The sequence below is a fragment of the Rhinoderma darwinii genome, chromosome 1 (genome assembly GCF_050947455.1).
Source record: "Rhinoderma darwinii isolate aRhiDar2 chromosome 1, aRhiDar2.hap1, whole genome shotgun sequence".
Taxonomy (NCBI): domain Eukaryota; kingdom Metazoa; phylum Chordata; class Amphibia; order Anura; family Rhinodermatidae; genus Rhinoderma; species Rhinoderma darwinii.
Genome location: NC_134687.1, coordinates 324,389,036 through 324,410,157, shown reverse-complemented (window position 1 = coordinate 324,410,157; position 21,122 = coordinate 324,389,036). Strand labels below are relative to the sequence as shown.

At 44.6% G+C, this 21,122-nt stretch overlaps 1 protein-coding gene across 1 annotated transcript in view; it reads left to right on the top strand.

The window, feature by feature from the left end:
* Window positions 1–21,122, top strand: part of TMOD1 (tropomodulin 1) — an 88,059-nt gene that overhangs the window by 13,427 nt on the left and 53,510 nt on the right. The gene's annotated exons all lie outside the window — the stretch shown is intronic.

Sequence of the window (21,122 nt, the reverse complement as noted above, 5' to 3'; positions counted from 1 at the left end):
CGGCAGGGTCCGGAGAGCGTGGTTTGTACCAATGGACTCCTAACAATTAAATTGTCAGATTGCTACACCCTAGTATCCAGCATGTATTAAAATTGAAGAGAGAGCCCCCCCGACATGTTTCGCTACGAATGTAGCGTCCTCAGGGGTTCATGGACGCTGTGTGTCTGTGAACTGCCAGAAGCTGGGTGGTAACGAAGAGAAGTGGATGATGCTGATTCGTCAGCATCATACACTCCCATTCCTAACGCCCAGCTAGTAAAACAAGTAAAAACGCCCAGATGTACACACACAATACACGCCCAGTTGGACATAACTTTAAACACGCCCAGTTGTACATAAGAAAGGCTCATTTGCATAAATATAAAAATGGTCATAACTTGGCCAAAAATGCTTGTTTTTGAAAAAAAACAAAACGTTACTGTTATCTACATTGCAGCGCCGATCTGCTGCAATAGGAGATAGGGGTTTGAAAATCTGGTGACCGAGCCTCTTTAACTGCTACAACAGTATCTGCTGCATATTAATGTTTCATCGCGAGAATAGCCCGTATAAATGTGCCAGCTGGAACAGTGCACAAATTTAGCAACTACAATGCCCCTGTACTGCACCATGGTCTTGCAGTACTCTCTACTTCTCTAATAGCACCTTATATGACAGATGACCTAGAAATAAACACAAGAAGGGAAAGTATAAGACTATATAACCATTTCTAAAACTGGCAAACTTTGTTATATTCTCACCTACACTGCGGGAGTTTTAAAAAAAAAAAAATAGTTCGATATACTTTTCAGTTTTAGTATTAATGTCTGTGCTTTCATTAAACTTTAATTTTAATAGGATGAAATTAAAAGCAACAATAAGGGCATATGCCCAAATATATATACACTACCGTTCAAAAGTTTAGGGTCACTTAGAAATTTCCTTATTTTTGCAAGAAATGCCCAGTTTTTTTCAATGAATATAACATTAAATCAATCAGAAATACACTATACATTGTTAATGTGCTAAATGACTATTCTAGCTGCAAACGTCTGGTTTTTAATGCAATATCTACATAGGTGTATAGAGGCCCATTTCCAGCAACCATCACTCCAGTGTTCTAATGGTACATTGTGTTTTCTAACTGTGTTAGAAGGCTAATGGATGATTAGAAAACACTTGAAAACCCTTGTGCAATTATGTTAGCACCGCTGTAAACATGTTTGCTGTTTAGAGGAGCTATAAAACTGACCTTCCTTTGAGCTAGTTGAGAATCTGGAGCATTACATTTGTGGGTTCGATTAAACTCTCAAAATGGCTAGAAAAAGAGAGCTTTCATGTGAAACTCGACAGTCCATTCTTGTTCTTAGAAATGAAGGCTATTCCAGGCGAGAAATTGCCAAGAAACTGAAGATTTCCTACAACGGTGTGTACTACTCCCTTCAGAGGACAGCACAAACAGGCTCTAACCAGGGTAGAAAGAGAAGTGGGAGGCCCCGCTGCACAACTGAGCAACAAGACAAGTACATTAGAGTCTCTAGTTTGAGAAATAGACGCCTCACAGGTCCTCAACTGGCAGCTTCATTAAATAGTACCCACAAAACGCCAGTGTCAACGTCTACAGTGAAGAGACGACTCCGGGATGCTGGCCTTCAGGGCAGAGTGGCAAAGAAAAAGCCATATCTGAGACTGGCTAATAAAAGGAAAAGATTAATATGGACTAAAGCACACAGACATTGGACAGAGGAAGATTGGAAAAAAGTGTTATGGACAGACGAATCGAAGTTTGAGGTGTTTGGATCACACAGAAGAACATTTTTGAGACAAAGAACAACTGAAAAGATGCTGGAAGAGTGCCTGACGCCATCTGTCAAGCATGGTGGAGGTAATGTGATGGTCTGGGGTTGCTTTGGTGCTGGTAAAGTGGGAGATTTGTACAAGGTAAAAGGGATTTTGAATAAGGAAGGCTATCACTCCATTTTGCAACGCCATGCCATACCCTGTGGACAGCGCTTGATTGGAGCCAATTTCATCCTACAACAGGACAATGACCCAAAGCACACCTCCAAATTATGCAAGAACTATTTAGGGAAGAAGCAGGCAGCTGGTATTCTATCTGTAATGGAGTGGCCAGTGCAGTCCCCAGATCTCAACCCCATAGAGCTGTTGTGCGAGCAGCTTGACCGTATGGTACGCAAGAAGTGCCCATCAAGCCAATCCAACTTGTGGGAGGGCCTTCTGGAAGCATGGGGTGAAATTTCTCCCGATTACCTCAGCAAATTAACAGCTAGAATGCCAAAGGTCTGCAATGCTGTAATTGCTGCAAATGGAGCATTCGTTGACGAAAGCAAAGTTTGAAGGAGAAAATTATTATTTCAAATAAAAATCATTATTTCTAACCTTGTCAATGTCTTGACTACATTTTCTAGTCATTTTGCAACTCATTTGATAAATATAAGTGTGAGTTTTCATGGAAAACACAAAATTGTCTGGGTGACCCCAAACTTTTGAACGGTAGTATATATATATATATATATATATATATATAATGTGTGTGTATTCTGTGATTCATAGTTCCACATTAAGTTATAAGATTTCACAATTATAAAGTGTCCTCTTTAATACAAAAAACCTGCACAGGTAAAGCTCCTATTGCACGTAGAAGGGCATATGTTTTAAGCCAAAGCAATTGCTTGGGATGCAAATTGCAAATAGTAACATTGTCATATTTTTTTTAATTTTTTTTTCCACCTGTGCTCCAGTCTCTAGCCAACATAAGGTTATATTCCCACAGGCACGATTTTCTGCAGCAGAATCTCCAAAAATCGCAGGTAATCCAGTCACAGAAATCTGCACCAAATAGTGTGTTTTCAATTTGCACATTGCTGCAGAAGTGCTGCCGTTTTCCGCAGCTTTATTTCTTTTACTATGTATTTAGTGTTAAGTATTGATTATAGAAAATTTTATGTGTGCCTGTATATTTTTAGCGTTTTTTTTTTTTGCTGTGTAAACGATGTCCAAACCGCAACAAAACTCATCTAATATAGTCTCCTTCAGGACATTAGTTAGATATTTGCTTTTCCTTATAACATATAATTACCACAAGCCTTATATAGTATTATAATAGCAGAGAGGAGTCATAGAGTTCATTTTTTATATCTTTAGGGATTTTAGAAACTTCTCACGTCATTAATGTACGTATGCTCAAAATATAAAAAAAGGACAGTCATCGCATAACAAGTCATACAGCTCTCGAAATGAAGAAAGAATGTTTACAGATCACATCAATAAAACCTTTACAGTCAAATTCACATATGAGCTAATGTGTTTCAGGCTCAGATTTGATGACAGTTATTGTAAATGCCATAAATATAGTAATGTATATAGTAACGTATAGCAATTTTCAGGGTCCACTGGTAAATAGTTTGTAGAAGTGATTTAAAGCAATGCAATAACTACTAAATTTAGTGATGACTTGTAATGTATGCAGAGTCTCTATGAGTTTTCTTGAAAATACAATTCTAGAAAATTGTTTTCTACAGATAGAGCAGTCATGGTTGTATTGGATTAATTATATTACAGGTTTTATTATAAAAAGGGTGGCTATCTACCATTCAGGAGCCTCAGTTGTGGAAGTGTGGAAGCACATGCCAGGGCAATTTTTTTTAGATGTAATCCCCATCCTAAGGCTGGGTCCCCACGGGTCGGATCGCTGCGGAAAAGTACACAGCGTATCGGACCTAGAATCCGCAGGGAATTCCGCCAGAAAAACCGCACCAAATTGTGGAAAAATGGCTGGAAAAAAAATTAATACATATCCCCCAGGCATGGTTATAGTGACGCGTCCCTCTGTACTCCGTGCAGCCCGGCCTCCTGAGATGACACTGCAGCCCATGTGACGTGGGAGGAAACGTCATCCCAGGAGGCCTGGCTGCATTCAGAACAGAGGAACGTGTCGCTATAACAACGCCTGTGGGTATTGCTTTTTTTATTAATTTTATTTAAAAAAAAAAAACGGTTTATTTTTTTTCATATTCACGATTTTTGCCGAGCAATCGCAGATAAAATTGCAACATATTTGTTGCAGGTTGTACCTCCCTATTGAATTCAAAAGGGAGAACCTGCAACAATAAAGCAACTTTTCCGTAGGATAAATTGACATGTGGCTTTTAAATTCGCACCGCAGGTTAATTTATGAACGTTTGCGCTGCAGATTTTTTCTGCAGCGCATGCATGAGATTTATTCATGTCTCATACACTTTGCTGCTACTGTAAATGCTGCGGAATTTCCACACATAATTGTTGCAGAAATTCCGCAGCGTTTACGCTACGTGGGGACCCAGCCTAACTGTACCCTGGGTACACTAGTAAAACCTCCAATACCTTCCCCAGTCACAAACTCAAGACAATAACTTCTCCAATGGTAGCAAAGTCCCCAATGGTGCCAACTTGCAGATATTCTACGTTGTGCCCATGTAATAGTCAACCCAAATAGTGCCAGGACAGTCATAATATCATAATAAAAACACAGTGCCAGTAGTTACATTTATATAGCAATGGGCAGTGAGTAGCTACTGCCAGAACCACACTGATATATAATAATGCAAAGTCATAGAAGTGCTCAAAGAATACTGACAGAAGTCCTATAGTCATGTGCCCATACAAATGTATTAGCCTTCACGGTTCCTGTACATATATGCCAGGCTTACATATCATAAAAATGGGCCGGCCACAGAAGTGCCATATAATTATTCTAGCTATACCAGTAAAGTTTACCACCCACAACAGTATTCCTTCAGATTTGGCAATCACAGCAGTGCCCATCTATAGTGGCAACCACATTACCCTTATAATTGTGCCTTTATTAGAGTCAGCCACTGTGCACCTATAATAGTTTAAGCCATAGCTCCTACATAATAGAACCAGCCACAGCACCTACATGAAAGAGCCAGACACAATGACAGCCTTATTGCCTTCATATTAGAGCCAGAAACAGTTTCCGCAAAACACAGCTAGCAACAGCAAGCACATAACAGAACCAGCCACAGAGCCCCCATTATAGTGACAGCTACAGAACCATCCACAGGTCCCGCATAAAAGAACCGACTACAGTGCCTCCATGACCGCCACAGTGCCCCAATGAAGTGACAGCCACAGCTCCCACTTGAAAGAGTCCCACTACTCCCATGTAAAAGGACCAATCAGTGTTCCCATAAAAGAGCCAGCCACTACTCCTACATAGCAGAGCCAGACACAGCTCCCACACAGTGGCGGATTATAATATAGGCGTTTCGGGCGGCCGCCGGGGGCCCATCGCAACCCGAAACGCACATCATTTTAAATCGCTTAAGGTCGGACTCACTAATGGCCGTTCACAAGAAGCGCCGCTAATGGCCGTTGAGAGGGAGGGGCGGGTGGACTGCAGCAGAGGGCAGCGCAGTGCTGATGAGGAGGAGGGGGATGGATATCAATTGCTGGATAGGACTAGCAGACGTGCGTCTGCTAGCCGTGGTAGAACACGCCCCTCTGACGCTTCACGTACTGCCAGTGAGGAACAGACGAGAAGGGCGGTGGTCGAGCAACGAGGAGGTTAGTGTTCATGTTCGTCTCCATCTTAATTTACATCTAAGTGACTCCAGAGGACTCCATGAAGGGGGGAATAACCCCCCATCCCATCCCCCATAGAGCTCTCAGGATTTCAGTATTTATTATACAGCAGGGGGGGTTTGAGCGGTGTAACTCACTGCAGAGGACTCTATGGGGGGACAATAATTTCCCTCCATAGACACTCAGCAGTGAGTTACACGCTCAAATCTCCCTGCTGTATAATAAATACTGAAATACTGAGGGCTCTATGGGGGATGGGATGGGGGGTTATTCCCCCCTTCATGGAGTCCTCTGGAGTCACTTAGATGGTTAGAACCCCCCTCCCCCATTCAGTATAATCCCCCCTTCCCATAGAGCCCTCACTAGTTACTAATATATTACAAGGGTAAGTCAAATTGTCTGACTTCTGGGGGCTGTATAGGGGGGTCTGAGCGACGGGCTCTATGGGGGGGGGCTACCCCCCCCCCACAGAGATGTCAGAATCAGACACTCAGACCTCCCTATAGAGCCCCCAGAAGTCAGACAAACTCACCTCCCCTTGCAATATAATCCCCCCATACAGCCCTCAGTTTTCCCATAAGAAAAATGTATGACATATCCACCATCCGTAAGTCCCATAAAACTGAATGATGGTTACGGAAGCAGTGTCTCTCGCCGACTCCCTCTGATCACTAAAACTAAGCGTCGGAAGCACTCGTGTGAGCGCTGAGCCACTTGGTTTCTGTTTCCGGAAAGCTGAGCAGCTTATGTACGGGCTCATAGAAAGTCAATGAGCCCGTACACCGCTACTTTGGCTTTCCGGAAAAAGCCAAACAGAAATGAAGTGGCTCTTTGCTCACATGAGCGCTTCTGCCGCTTAGTCTCCGCACCCGGACCCCCACCCATCAAAAGTTCTGACATGTCACTATGACATGTTAGAAGTTTGTTAAAAATTGACTTACCCTTTAGGCCTCATTTACACGAGCGTGTGCGTTTTGCTCACGCAAAAACTGCGGCGTTTTCCGTGCGCAAAAGGCACTTAACGGCTCCATGTGTCATCAGTGTATGATGCGCGGCTGCGTGATTTTCGCGCAGCCGCCATCATTATGACTAGAGATGAGCGAACTTCTGAAAAGTTCGGTTCGGCTAGTTCGCCGAATTTCACGAAAAAGTTTGTTTCGGACCGAACCTGTAATTTCCGTGCGCCGAGCATGGTACTGTCCAGGGTGCTGATAGAGTTAATGGGCTGCACTAACTCTTTCAACAACCTTGACAGTACATGCTCGGCGCACGGAAAATACAATTTTAATGTAATAAAAAAAAATAAAAAATACGTTCATACTTACATTCCTCCTGTCCGGCCTCCAGCGGTGACGTGTCATCCATGTCGCCGCTGCAGCCAATCACAGACTGTAGTGGCGGTCACGCACGTCAGGATGACGTCAGAAGGCCGGCCTCCAGGGATGACGCTTCATCCCACGTGACGGCCTCTGCAGCCAATCACAGGCTGCAGCGGCCTCTGCAACCAATCACAGGCTGCAGCGGCCTCTGCAGCCAATCACAGGCTCCTCTCCTGAAATACTCTGTGCTGCCTTAAACTCTGTGGACAGGTCAGGATCCTGTTTCTTTTAAATGCTGCTGGGGAACCCGCTCGATCCATTATATAAGGCTGCGCTACAGTGCAGCATTTAAAAAAAAACAGGATCCTGACCTGTCCACAGAGTTTAAGGCAGCACAGAGTATTTCAGGAGATGAGCGTGCAGATTCAGTGCTGCTGTAAACTCTGCTCTTACCATTACGTAGCTCAGTCTGTTACCACTCCTCCACTCCTGTCCTCAATAACACCTTCAAATGATTGGCAAGTCACCACGTAATGGTAAGAGCAGAGTTCACAGCAGCACAGAGTATTTCATGAGAGGAGCGTGCAGATTCTGTGCTGCTGTGAACTCTGTGTGAGGGGGGCCCAAGTTGTATCAACAGCCCAGGGCCCATGGTACACTTAATCCGCCACTGCTCCCACATAACAGAACTAGCCATAGCCTCAGATAAGCACAGCCATTGTACCCACATAAAAGAACAAGCCATAGTGTCTACATTAAAAAAACAGGCATAGCTCCCAGCCACAGTGCCCCAATGACAGAGCCAGACACAGATCCCACATAACAAGCAAACAACAGACCATCTTCCATATTACAAAGCCAAGCACAGATCCCACACAACAGAGCCAAGCAGAGCTCCCGCACAACAGAGACAGACACAGCTCTCACAGAGCAGAGCCAGCCAAAGCAATCACATAAGGCTAGAATCATACATGCAGTTTTTGGCTTAGTTTTTTAGAGCCAAAGCCAGGAGTGAATCCAAAAGCAAGTACAGATATAGGGAAAAGCAGACTGATGCATCTGCTTTCTTTTGTGTCCACTCCTGTGTTTGGCAAAAAAAACTGGGCCAAAAACTGCATCAAAACTGGCCTTATTGATCCGGAAACAGCTCCCACAGAGCAGAGCCAGACACCGCTCCCACGTAGCAGAGCTAGAAACAGCTTCAATATAACAGAGCCATGCACAGTTCCCACATAAAAGAACCAGCCACAGCTCCCACAGAAAAGAACTAGTCAGCTCCCACACAAAAGAACCAGTGATAGCTCCCACTGAAAAGAACCAGCCACAGCTCCCACAGAGAAGAACCAGCCACAGCTCCCACAGAGAAGAACCAGCCACAGCTCCCACAGAGAAGAACCAGCCACAGCTCCCACAGAGAAGAACCAGCCACAGCTTCCACAGAAAAGAACAAGCCTCAGCTTCCACAGAAAAGAAACCGCACTAGCTTCCACAGGAAAGAACCAGCCACAGCTCCCACAGAGGAGAACCGGCCACAGCTCCCACAGAGGAGAACCGGCCACAGCTCCCACAGAGAAGAACCAGCCACAGCTCCCACAGAAAAGAACCGGCTTCCACTGAAAAGAAACAGCAATAGCTCCCACAGGAAAGGACCAGCCACAGCTCCTACAAAGAAGAACCAGCCACAGCTCCTACAAAGAAGAACCAGCCACAGCTCCCACAAAGAAGAACCAGCCACAGCTCCCACAAAGAAGAACCAGCCACAGCTCCCACAAAAAAGAACCAGTCTCAGCTCCTACAGAAAAGAAACAGCAATAGCTTTCACAGAGAGGAACCAACCACAGCTACCGCAGAGTTGAATCAGCTACAGCTCTCACAGAGAATCCACCACAGCTCCCACAGAGAAAAACCAGCAATAGCTCCCACAGAAATAAACCAGCAATAGCTCCCACAGAAAGGAACCAACCATAGTTTCCACAGAATGGAACCAGCTATAGCTCCTACAGAAAAGAACCAGCAATAGCTCCCACTGAGAAAAGCCAGTCACAGCTCTCACAGAGAAGAACTAGCAACAGTTCCCACAAAAAAGAAATAGCATTAGCTCCCAACGAAAATCAACAGCAATGGATCCCACTAAATAAAAAATCGATATAGCTTCCACAGAGAAGAAATAGCAATAGCTCTCACAGAAAATATATCCCACAGATAAGAACCAGCCGCAGCTTCCACATATAAGAACCAGCCACAGCTCTCACAGGGAAGAACAAGCAATAGTTACCACAGAAAAAAAACAGCAATAGCTCTCACAGAAAAGAACTAGCCACAACTCCCACAGAGTAGAACCAGCCACAGCGCTCACAAGGCTGGGTTCACACAGCCTATTTTCAGACGTAAACGAGGCGTATTAAGCCTCGTTTTACGTCTGAAAATAGGGCTACAATACATCGGCAAACATCTGCCCATTAATTTGAATGGGTTTGCCGACGTACTGTTCAGACGACCTGTCATTTACGCGTCGTCGTTTGACAGCTGTCAAACGACGACGCGTAAAATGTCTGCCTCGGCAAAGAAGTGCAGGACACTTCTTTGCAACGTAATTTGAGCCGTTCTTCATTGAAGTCAATGAAGAGCAGCTCAAGATTTACGAGCGTCAAAGACGCCTCGCATAATGCGAGGAGGAGCTTTTAAGTCTGAAACTACGCAGCTGTTTTCTCCTGAAAACAATCTGTCTTTTCAGACGTAAAAGGCACTTCTCGTGTGCACATACCCCAAAGAAGAACCAGTCACAGCTCCCGCAGAAAAGAACCAGCATAGCTCCCACGGAAAATAACCAGCCACAGCTCCCACAGAGTAGATCCAGCCACGGCGCTCACAAAGACGAACCAGTCACCGCTCCCGCAGAAAAGAACCAGCATTGCTCCCACGGAAAATAACCAGCCACAGCTCCCACAGAGTAGAACCAGCCACAGCGCTCACAAAGAAGAACCAGTCACAGCTCCCGCAGATAAGAACCAGCATAGCTCCCTCAGAGAGGAACCAACCATAGCTCCCACAGAAAGGAACCAACCATAGCTCCCACAGAAAGGAACCAGCCATAGCTCCCACAGAAAGGAACCAGCCATAGCTCCCACAGAAAGGAACCAGCCATAGCTCCCACAGAAAGGAACCAGCCATAGCTCCCACAGAAAAGAACCAGCAATAGCTCCCACTGAGAACAGCCACTCACAGCTCTTACAGAGAAGAACTAGCAATAGTTCCCACAGAAAAGAAATAGCATTAGCTCCCACAGAAAATCAACAGCAATAGATCCCACAAAAGAAAAAATGGGTATAGCTCCCACAAAGAAGAACCAGCCATTGCTCCCACTGAAAATAACCAGCCATAGCTCCCACAGAAAGGAACCAGCCATAGCTCCCACAGAAAAGAACATTACATAGTTCCCATGGATGAGAGCCAGCTATAGCTCTCACATTAAAGAACCAGTCAAATTGCCTTCATAATAGAACCAAAAATCTCCCACATAACAGAACCAGCCAAAACATCCATACAACATAGCCAGTTTCGTCATAACAGAGCCAGCCAAAGCTGCCACATAAAAGAGCCAGACCAGCTCACCCATAAAATAGCCAGCCAAAAAGAAAAACCTTCTCCACACTCCATCCCTTATCTGTCCTACAGTGGCACTGGCAGAAAGTTAAACGCAAATGACTTGTCTACCAGGTAGGAGCGTTCTCAAACAGAAACTTTATTTCCTTGCACAGGACAGTCCCACTTTATCGGAGACCCCCTGGGAAGCTGCATAAAATCTTTTATGTTTCAAAGATTTTATTATTTTGTCTCATAATAAAACAAAATGAAAACAATACAAAGAAAATCCAATAAAGAAGCAGCAGACACATTTATGACAAATAACACGTCATAAAATATAAAACCAATCGTTAAATAACCATATTGTCAAGGGAAAAAATTCTTAATAAAAAAAAGAGGGAGGTTAGGGACTGGTTAGTCAAGCAACTTAAATATCTATGTGATCCATGGGGACCAGATTTGATCAAACCTCTCTTTTTTTTACCCTAAAGAATAGAGTTTTTCATTAATTAGAATACACATGAGTTTTCTCTTGATCAAGGAAAAGTCAACCACTGCTTTCTTCCATGATCGAGCAATTGCTATATGGGCCACTGAAAAAATATGGAAAATTAGGTTATCAGAGTGGTGAGTTAATACCACTAAATACTTAAGTAGAGCCTCCCAAGAAGACTTCTGCAGGTCACAGTGAGTGACAGAAATAATGAGTGATACACCAAAATCTACGCACTTTATTGCAAGTTGACCACACATTATACATATAACCTAATTGCCCATAGCTCCTTAAACAAAGAAGAGCGATACTAGAAGCACATTTAGGCACACAAACTGGGACCATATTGCCACGTTTGGTATGTGGACCCACTGGGCCGTACCGCCTTGACGGTATGGCAGCTGGCCAACAGGACACAGGTCACAGTTTATAGTTCGTATAGTGTACCTGTGGTAGCTCAGACAGTAGCAAGACAGGCTCGGCTGGGACTAGGCAGCAGGCAGGCGCCAGGCGTGGCGCAGTAGGACAGGCGTGGTACACAGCACAGCACGACTTTAGCTCAACATGGCACTTGACCAGGATAGCACAGGATACAGGTAGCAGGAACGGGGAACACTGGGAACTGGAAAACACTTAGGAGACCATTTGCATAGACATACCAGGATAACGACAACAAGGCTCAGGCATTGGAGGGAGGGGCACAGCCCTACTTATAGTCCAGGGTACTCTGGGAGCAATCCGCTCAATCTCACACCTGTGTGCGACCTGGCTCCTTGTCTGGACTGAGCTCGCGAGCGCACCCTGGTGGTCACTGTGGAACAGGACGGCCGCATGTGCAGACTTCTTTGGAGAGAAGGGCGTCGACCGGATGGAAGGAGTTTGTGGTCAGCGACCACAGACGTTACACATATACAGTTAGGTCCAGAATTATTTGGACAGTGACACAATCTTCATGATTTGGTCTCTGTATGCCACCACATTGGATTATAACTGAGATGCAATTGAAGTGTAGACTTTCAGGTTTAATTCAAGGGCTTGAACAAAAATATCCTGTAAAAAGTTTAGGAATTGCAACCATTTTCCTTCACAGCCTCCTTATTTGAGGGGCTCAAAAGTAATTGGACAAATTAACATTACTATAAATAAAATTTTGTTTTTTTTTAAATACTTTGTAGAGAATCCTTTGCAGGCAATGACTGCCTGAAGTCTGGAACCCATGGACATCACCAAACGATGGGTTTCCTCCTTTGTGATGCTTTGCCAGGCCTTTACTGCAGCTGTCTTGAATTGTTGCTTGTTTGTGGGTCTTTCTGCTGTAAGTTTTGTCTTAAGCAAGTGAAATGCATGCTCGATCAGGTTAAGATCTGGTGATTGACTTGGCCATTGCAGAATATTCCACTTCTTTGCCTTAAAAAACTCCTGGGTTGCTTTCGCAGTATGTTTTGGGTCATTGTCCATCTGTACTGTGAAGCGACGTCCAATCAACCTTGCTGCATTTGGTTGAATCTGAGCAGAAAGTATATCCCTGAACACTTCAGAAATCATCTGGCTGCTTCAGTCTTCAGTCACATCATCAATAAACACTAGTGACCCAGTGCATTTGGCAGCCATCCATGCCCATGCCATCACACTGCCTCGACCATGTTTTACAGAGGATGTGGTGTGATTTGGATCATGAGCCGTTCCAAGCCTTCTCGATACTTTCTTCCTTCCATCATTCTGGTACAGGTTGATCTTAGTTTCATCTGTCCAAAGAATGCTGTTCCAGAACTGGGCTGGCTTCTTTAGATGTTGCTTGGCAAAGTCTAATCTGGCCTTTCTATTTTTGAGGTTTGCACCTTGTGATGAACCCTCTGTATTTGCTCTCATGATGACTTGGGTAGATGTTGCGAAGGGGTTTTTCTTCACCATGGAAAGGATTCTGCGATCCTCCACCACTATTGTCTTCTGTGGACGTTCACGAGATCACCAGTGCGCTCTTTTTTTTTTTTTTCAAGAATGTACCAAACTGTTGATTTAGCCACTCCTAAAATTTGTGTTATCTCTCTGATGGATTTCTTTTTTTTTTTTCAGCCTAACGATGGTCTGTTTCACTTTCATTGAGAGCTTGTTTGACCTAATGTTGTGGGTTCATAGCAACAGCTTCCAAATGCAAATGAAACGCGTGGAATCAACTCCAGACCTTTTACCTGCTTAATTGATGATGGATTAACGAGGGAATAGCCCATGCAGCCCATTAACCCCTTCCCGCAAAATCACGTACAGTTACGTGATGGGAATTGGTGTTTTAACGCATTCCCACGTAACTGTACGTGAAGGAGATGGAGCTAGCTCAGGACCTGAGCCAGCGCCATCACTGCCGGGTGCCAGCTTTATGTTACAGCTGGCACCCTGATGTAACGGCCAGGACCGGCGGTAGCCTCCGATCCGGCCGATTAACCCCTCAGATGCTGCGATCAATAGAGTTTGCAGCATGTGAGGAGTTTTTAGCCACCGGCACCCCAGCAACGTGATCGCTGGGTTGCCGGTGACTGCAATGGCAACCGGAGGCCTAATACTTACCTCCCGGTCTGCCAGCAACGAAAGCCTCCTATGCCCCGCTCGGTGGCGGGCCCTAAAAGGCTTCCGGTACCATCAGCAGTGGGTGTCTGCTGTATGTTACAGCACACACCTCGCTGTATCGGCAGGAACCGGAGCTAGCTCCGATTGCTGCCATTATCCCCTTCGATGCAGCGATCCAATGCGATCGCTGCATCTTAGCGGTTTGTAGCAAATCGGCAGCCTGCCATACGATAGCAAGGCTGGCGACTGCTACTATGGCAACAGGAGGCCAATTGCCTCCTGTCTGCCATTACGGAAGCCGATTAGGCCCCGTCCGGAGGTGGAGCCTGATCGGCGTGCTTTCAGTAAACAACTGCAATATATTAGAACATCAAACAAACAGTTAGAGCTTCAAGTCCGCTAGTGGGACTAAAGAAAAGTGTAAAAAAAAAGTATAAAAAAAGTAAAAATAAAAGTTGTAAAAAAAAAATGTAAGTTTCAAGTAATAAAATAAAACGCAATCACCCTTTTTCACTTATCAAGTCATTTATTATTGAAAATAATAATAAAGCCATACATACTTGGTATCTCTGCGACCATAACGACCTGATCTATAAAAATATTATGTTATTTATCCCACGCAGTGAACGCCGTAAAAAAATAAATAAAAAATTCTGTCATAATTGCTGTTTTTTTGGTCACTTTGTCTTCCAAAAATTGAAATAAAAAGTGATCAAAAAGTAGCATGTATCCAAAAATGGTACCTATAAAAACTATAACTCGTCTCGCAAAAAACAAGCCCTCATACAGCTCCGTCGATGAAACATATAAAAAGTTATAGCTTTCACAACTTGGCGACAGAAAAAAATACATTCTCTTTACAAAAGTAATTTTATTGTGCAAAAAGTTGTAAAACATAAAAAAGTGCTATAAATTCGGTATCATCGGAATCGTACTGACCCACAGAATAAAGTTAACATGTAATTTATTATACGTGGTGAACACTATATAAAAAGAACTAAAAAAAACTATGCCAGAATTGCTGTTTTTTTGTCACCTTGCCTCCAAAAAAAAGGATAAAAAGTGATCAAAAAGTCGCATGTACCCCAAAATGGTACCAATAATAACTACAGCTCATCCCACAAAAATACAGCCCTCACACCACTACGTCTATCAAAAAATTAAATTAGTTAAGGCTCCAATAAGTCCGAAAATTAAAATATCCAGTTGTGCAGCCCAAGGGCAACATTTCTTCTGTTTCAAGAGACGAATTAGCAAGGCACTAAAATTAGGGAACCAGGAAGGGGAGGGCCCAAACATATCTGCTGGAAGTGAGGGCGCCCGTATTATACGAGGACAACACTTCCCAGTAAAATTCCCCAAACTGCAAATGTGCGGAGTGTGGACCAAAAGGGAGATAAGGAAGGACCTTTATCAGTGCGACACTGGCCTGTGCAGAAAGGATTGTGTCACAGCGTAATACACATCTATGGATTATTTGACAGTTTTTTTTAACTTTATTATTATACCACCTGACTATGCCCCGGATATACTCTGCCCAGCTTACATATGCCCCACATTATAAACGGAAACACCAGTAAGACTCCAAACAAAACTACTACCAAAATCCACGCTCCAAAAGCCAAATGGCACTCCCTCCCCTCTGAACCCTACAGCATGCCCAAACAGCAGTTTACTTCCACATATATGGCATCGCCATACCCGGGAGAACCCTTTTAACAATTTTTGGGGTGTGTGTCTCCAGTGGCACAAGCTGGGCACAACATATTTGCCACTGAAATGGCATATCTAGGGAAAAAATAAAATTTTTACTTTGCACCTTCCGCAGCGCAATTATTTATAGAAAATACCTGTGGGGTGAAAATGCTCACTACACCCCTTAATAAATGCCTTGAGGGGTGTAGTTTCCAAAATGGGGTCACCTGTCAGGGGTTTCTTTTAATATTTCACATCGGAGCCTCTGCAATTTGTGAACCAATACTGTGTAAGTCGCCAAATTAGGCCTCAATTTTACATGGTACTCTTTCACTTCTGAGCCTAGTCGAATGTCCAGGCAAAAGATTAGGGCCACATGTATGGTGTTTCTAAAACCGGCAAACACAGCATAATAATAAGGGAGCTGTGTTGTTGTGGTGGCACAAGCTGGGCATCACATATTGGCATATCTATGGAAAAAATACAATTTTCACTCTGCAACATCGAGTGCACACCAATTTCTGCCAAACACCTGCAGGGTTAATATCCTCACTACACCCCTAGGTGAATACCTTAAAGGGTGTTGTTTCCGAAATGGGGTCACTTCTGGATCCACTGTTTTGGTCCCACAGGGACTTTGCACATGCGACATAGCGCCCAGAAACCAATCCAGCAAAATCTGTACTCAAAAAGCAAATGGTGCTCCTTCCCTTCTGAGCCCTACTCTGTGCCCAAACAGCAGTTTATGATCACTTGTGGGGTATTGCCGTCATCGGGAGAAATTGCTTTACAAGTGTTGGGGTTCTTTTTTTCCTTTATTTGTTGAGAAAATGAAAAACTTTGAGCTAAAGCTACGTCTTATTGAAGAAAAAGGATTTTTTTTATTTTCACTGCCCAATTCTAATAAAAGCTATGAAACACCTGTGGGGTCAAAATGCTCACTACACCCCTAGATAAATTCTTCAAGGGGTGTAGTTTCGTGAATGGAGTCACTTTTGGGGAGTTTCCACTGTACTAGTACCTTAGGGGCTTTGCAAATGCGACATGGTGCAGAGAAACCAATCCAGCAATATCTGTACTCCAAAAGACAAATGGCGCTCCTTCCCTTCTGATCCTTTCTATGTGCCTAAACAACAGTTTATGAACACATATGGGGTATTTCCGTACTCCAGAGAAGTTGCTTTACAAATGTTGGGGTTCTTTTTTTCCTTTATTTGTTGAGAAAATGAAAAATTTTGAGCTAAAGCTATGTCTTATTGGGATTAAAAGGATTTTTTTTATTTTCACTGCCCAATTCTAATAAAATCTATGAAACCCCTGTGGGGTCAAAATGCTCACTACAGCCCTAGATGGATTCTTCAAGGGGTGTAGTTTCCTAAATGGAGTCACTGTTTTGGTCCCTCAGGGGCTTTGCAAATGTGACATGGCCTCCGCAAACCATTCCTGCTAAATTTGAGCTCCAAAATCCAAATGCGCTCTTTCCCTTCTAAGCCCCGCCATGTGTCCAAACAGCCGTTTATGACCACATGTGTGGGATTGTTTTACTCGAGAGAAAATGCTTTACAAATGGTGTGGTGCTTTTTCTCCTTTAGTCCTTGTGGAAATTAGAAAAAATTAGCTAAACCTACATTTTCTTTGAAATAATGTAGATTTTAATTTTCACTGCCTGCTTCCAATAATTTCTGCAATAAACCTGTGAGGTCAAAATGCTCACCATACCCCTAGATAATTTCCTCAAGGGGTGTAGTTTCCAAAATGAGGTCACGTTTGGGGGATTTCCACTGTTTTGGCACGGCAAGAGCCCTTCAAACCTTCAAACTCACATGGTGCCTAAAATATTTTCTAATAAAACGGAGGCTCCAAAATCCTCTTGTGTTCCTTTGCTTCCGAGGCCTGTGCTTCAGCCCGTTAGCACACTAGGACCACATGTGGGATATTTATAAAAACTGCAGAATCTGGGCAATAGATAGTGAGTTTCATTTCTCTGGTAAAACTTTGTGTTACAAAAAAAAAAATAGATTAAAACTGTATTTCTGCAAAAAAAAATGAAATTTGAAAATTTCACCTCTACTTTGCTTTAATTCCTGTGAAACGTCTGAAGGGTTAAGAAACTTTCTAAATGTTGTTTTGAATACTTTAAGGGGTGAAGTTTTTAAAATGGGGTAACTTATTGTTTTTTTTTTAGTATATAAGGCCCTAAAAGCTGAACTGGCCTTGTAATGTCCTAGAAAAATAAAAGGATGTTCAAAAAACGATGCCAATATAAAGTAGACATATGGGGGATGTTAATTAGCAACAATTTTGTGTGGTATTACTATCTGTCTTATAAGCAGATAAATTAAAATTTAGAAAAATGATAATTTTTGCAATTTTTCGCTACATTTTGGTATTTTTCACAACTAAATACTGAATGTATCGAGCTAATTTTGCCAGTAACATAAAGTCCAATGTGTCACGAGAAAACGGTCTCAGAATTGCTTGGATAAGTAAAAGCATTCCGAAGTTATTACCACATAAAGTGAAACTAAAGGATCTGCCAGGTACTACGTCTGTGTATACTCCCGGGATTAATCAGTCGACACCTGAGGCCAGACCTCTTAGACTGACACCGGCTCCCACCAACCAGGGTGGCAGGCTCAGGAGTGGGAGAGCCTAACGCGGCCTGGTCAGTCAGAGTTAGCTCCGCCCCCTGTCCATTTATACCTGCCGTGTTCTCTTCCTCAGTGCTTGTTATTCTTCTTGGATTCCTGGCCCCACTGCTGCCTTGCTCCAGCCTGCTTCTGCCGTGCTTCTGCCTTGCTTCAGTTCCGCTTATCCTGCTTCGCTTTGCCCCTGACTTGCTTCCTGCTCCGTGCTCTCGTTGGTATACTCCACTACATCCTGATCCTGACTGACTCATTCACCGCTCCGTTTCCTCGCGGCGTTCCGTGGGCTACTGCCCCTTCCCTTGCGTGTTCCCTGTTTGTACTCCCTTGCACTTAGACAGCGTAGGGACCGCCGCCAAGTTGTACCCCGTCGCCTAGGGCGGGTCGTTGCAAGTAGGCAGGGACAGGGCGGTGGGTAGATTAGGGCTCACTTGTTCCCTTCACCTCCTTCCTGCCATTACATAATAACAAGCCCATACCTAGTCTACCATTTCTCCTACGCTGACGCTATCATGGACCCCCTTGAGACCCTGACCCAGCAGATGCAGGGCCTCTCCCTACAGGTCCAGGCCCTGGCTCAGAGGGTCAACCAGGGTGACGCTGCCTTAGTAGTACCCCTCACCTCACCTCTAGAACCCGACCTCAAGTTACCTGACCGGTTCTATGGGGACCGTAAGACTTTTCTCTCCTTCCGGGAGAGTTGCAGACTTTATTTCCGCCTAAAACCTCACTCCTCAGGTTCCGAGAACCAGCAGTTGGGTATCTATATCCCGACTCCAGGAAGGGCCCCAAGAGTGGGCCTTCTCCTTGGCTCCTGACGCCCCTGAACTTTCCTCCGTTGATCGTTTTTTCTCTGCCCTCGGACTCCTTTACGACGAGACTGACAGGACTGCCTTAGCCGAGAGTCAGCTGGTGACCTTACGTCAGGGTAGGAGACCTGTTGAGGAATACTGTTCTGATTTTAGAAAGTGGAACGACCCGGCCCTAAGGTGCCAGTTTAGGTTAGGATTATCTGACGCCCTGAAGGATCTGCTGGTTAGCTACCCCTCTTCTGACTCCCTAGACCAGGTTATGGCCCTAGCAGTACGACTTGACCGACGTCTCAGGGAACGTCAGCTTGAACGTTTCAATGTGTTCTCCTCTGACTTCCCTGCGATTCCCCCCGAGGTCCCGTCTCCTCGCTCTTCCACGGAGGACTCGGAGGTACCTATGCAACTCGGGGCCTCCATGTCCCCTCGACAACGTAGAGAGTTTCGCAGGAAGAATGGTGTCTGCTTCTATTGTGGGGACAACAAGCATCTACTGAACACCTGTCCCAGGCGCAAGAATAAACAGCCGGAAAACTTCCGCGCCTAAGTGATCATCGGGGAGGTCACTTGGGCGCACAGGTATTTCCCGTTAATATGAAACGCAATAAAATTTTGCTTCCCTTTCAGGTCTCGTTTGCTGGCCGATCTGCCACTGGCAGTGCCTTCGTGGATTCTGGCTCATCTGCTAATATCATGTCTGTGGAATTTGCTATGTCTCTAAAAATGCCTTTTATTGATTTGCCTTATCCTATCCCGGTAGTGGGTATCGACTCCCCTCCTCTTGCTAATGGTTATTTTACTCAGCATACTCCTGTTTTTGAACTCTTTGTTGGCTCCATGCATTTGGAGCAGTGCTCTGTACTGGTGATGCAGGGATTATCGTCCGATCTGGTATTAGGTCTTCCCTGGTTGCAGCTGCATAATCCCACGTTTGATTGGAATACTGGGGATCTCACCAAATGGGGTAGTGAATGCCTGATGTCATGTCTTTCGGTTAACTCTATTTCTCCCCGGGAGGAGGTAAACACGCTTCCTGAGTTTGTTCAGGACTTCGCTGATGTGTTTTCTAAGGAGGCCTCCGAGGTGTTGCCCCCTCATAGAGATTACGATTGCGCCATCGATTTGGTGCCTGGTGCCAAGCTTCCTAAGGGTAGGATATTTAATCTTTCATGTCCTGAACGTGAAGCTATGAGGGAGTATATCCAAGAATGCCTGGCCAAGGGTTTCATTCGCCCCTCGACTTCTCCTGTAGGTGCTGGCTTCTTCTTCGTGGGGAAGAAGGATGGTGGTCTTAGGCCGTGCGTTGATTATCGGAACCTGAATAAGGTCACCGTAAGGAACCAGTATCCCCTTCCTTTAATTCCGGATCTTTTTAATCAAGTTCAGGGGGCCCAATGGTTTTCTAAGTTCGATCTACGGGGGGCATATAACCTTATCCGCATCAAAGAGGGGGATGAGTGGAAAACTGCGTTCAACACACCCGAAGGTCATTTTGAATACCTGGTCATGCCCTTTGGGTTGTGTAATGCCCCTGCCGTCTTCCAGAATTTTATTAATGAAATTCTGAGAGATTACCTGGGTAATTTTCTTGTAGTGTACCTTGATGACATACTGGTGTTTTCCAAGGACTGGTCCTCCCACGTGGAGCATGTCAGGAAGGTCCTCCGGGAAAATAATCTGTTTGCGAAGACCGAAAAATGTTTGTTTGGGGTACAGGAGATACCATTTTTAGGTCAAATCCTCACTCCTCATGAATTCCGCATGGACCCTGCCAAGGTTCAGGCTGTGGCAGAATGGGTCCAACCTGCCTCCCTGAAGGCGCTACAGTGTTTTTTGGGGTTCGCTAACTATTACAGGAGATTTATTGCCAACTTCTCGGTCGTCGCTAAGCCTCTTACGGACCTTACTCGCAAGGGTGCTGATGTCCTCCATTGGCCCCCTGAGGCCGTCCAGGCTTTTGAGACCCTCAAGAAGTGCTTTATCTTGGCCCCCGTGCTGGTTCAGCCCAACCAAAGGGAGTCATTTATTGTGGAGGTTGACGCATCCGAGGTGGGAGTGGGGGCCGTCTTATCCCAGGGTACCAGCTCCCTCACCCATCTCCGCCCCTGTGCTTACTTCTCTAGGAAGTTTTCGCCCACGGAGAGTAACTATGATATTGGCAACCGTGAACTTTTAGCCATTAAATGGGCTTTTGAAGAGTGGCGTCACTTCCTGGAGGGGGCCAGACACCAGGTAATGGTCCTTACTGACCACAAGAATCTGGTTTTCCTAGAATCTGCCCGGAGGCTTAATCCTAGACAAGCTCGTTGGGCACTATTCTTTACCAGATTTAATTTCTTGGTTACCTATAGGGCTGGGTCCAAAAATATTAAGGCTGATGCACTGTCACGTAGTTTCATGGCCAATCCTCCTTCCGAGAAGGATCCTG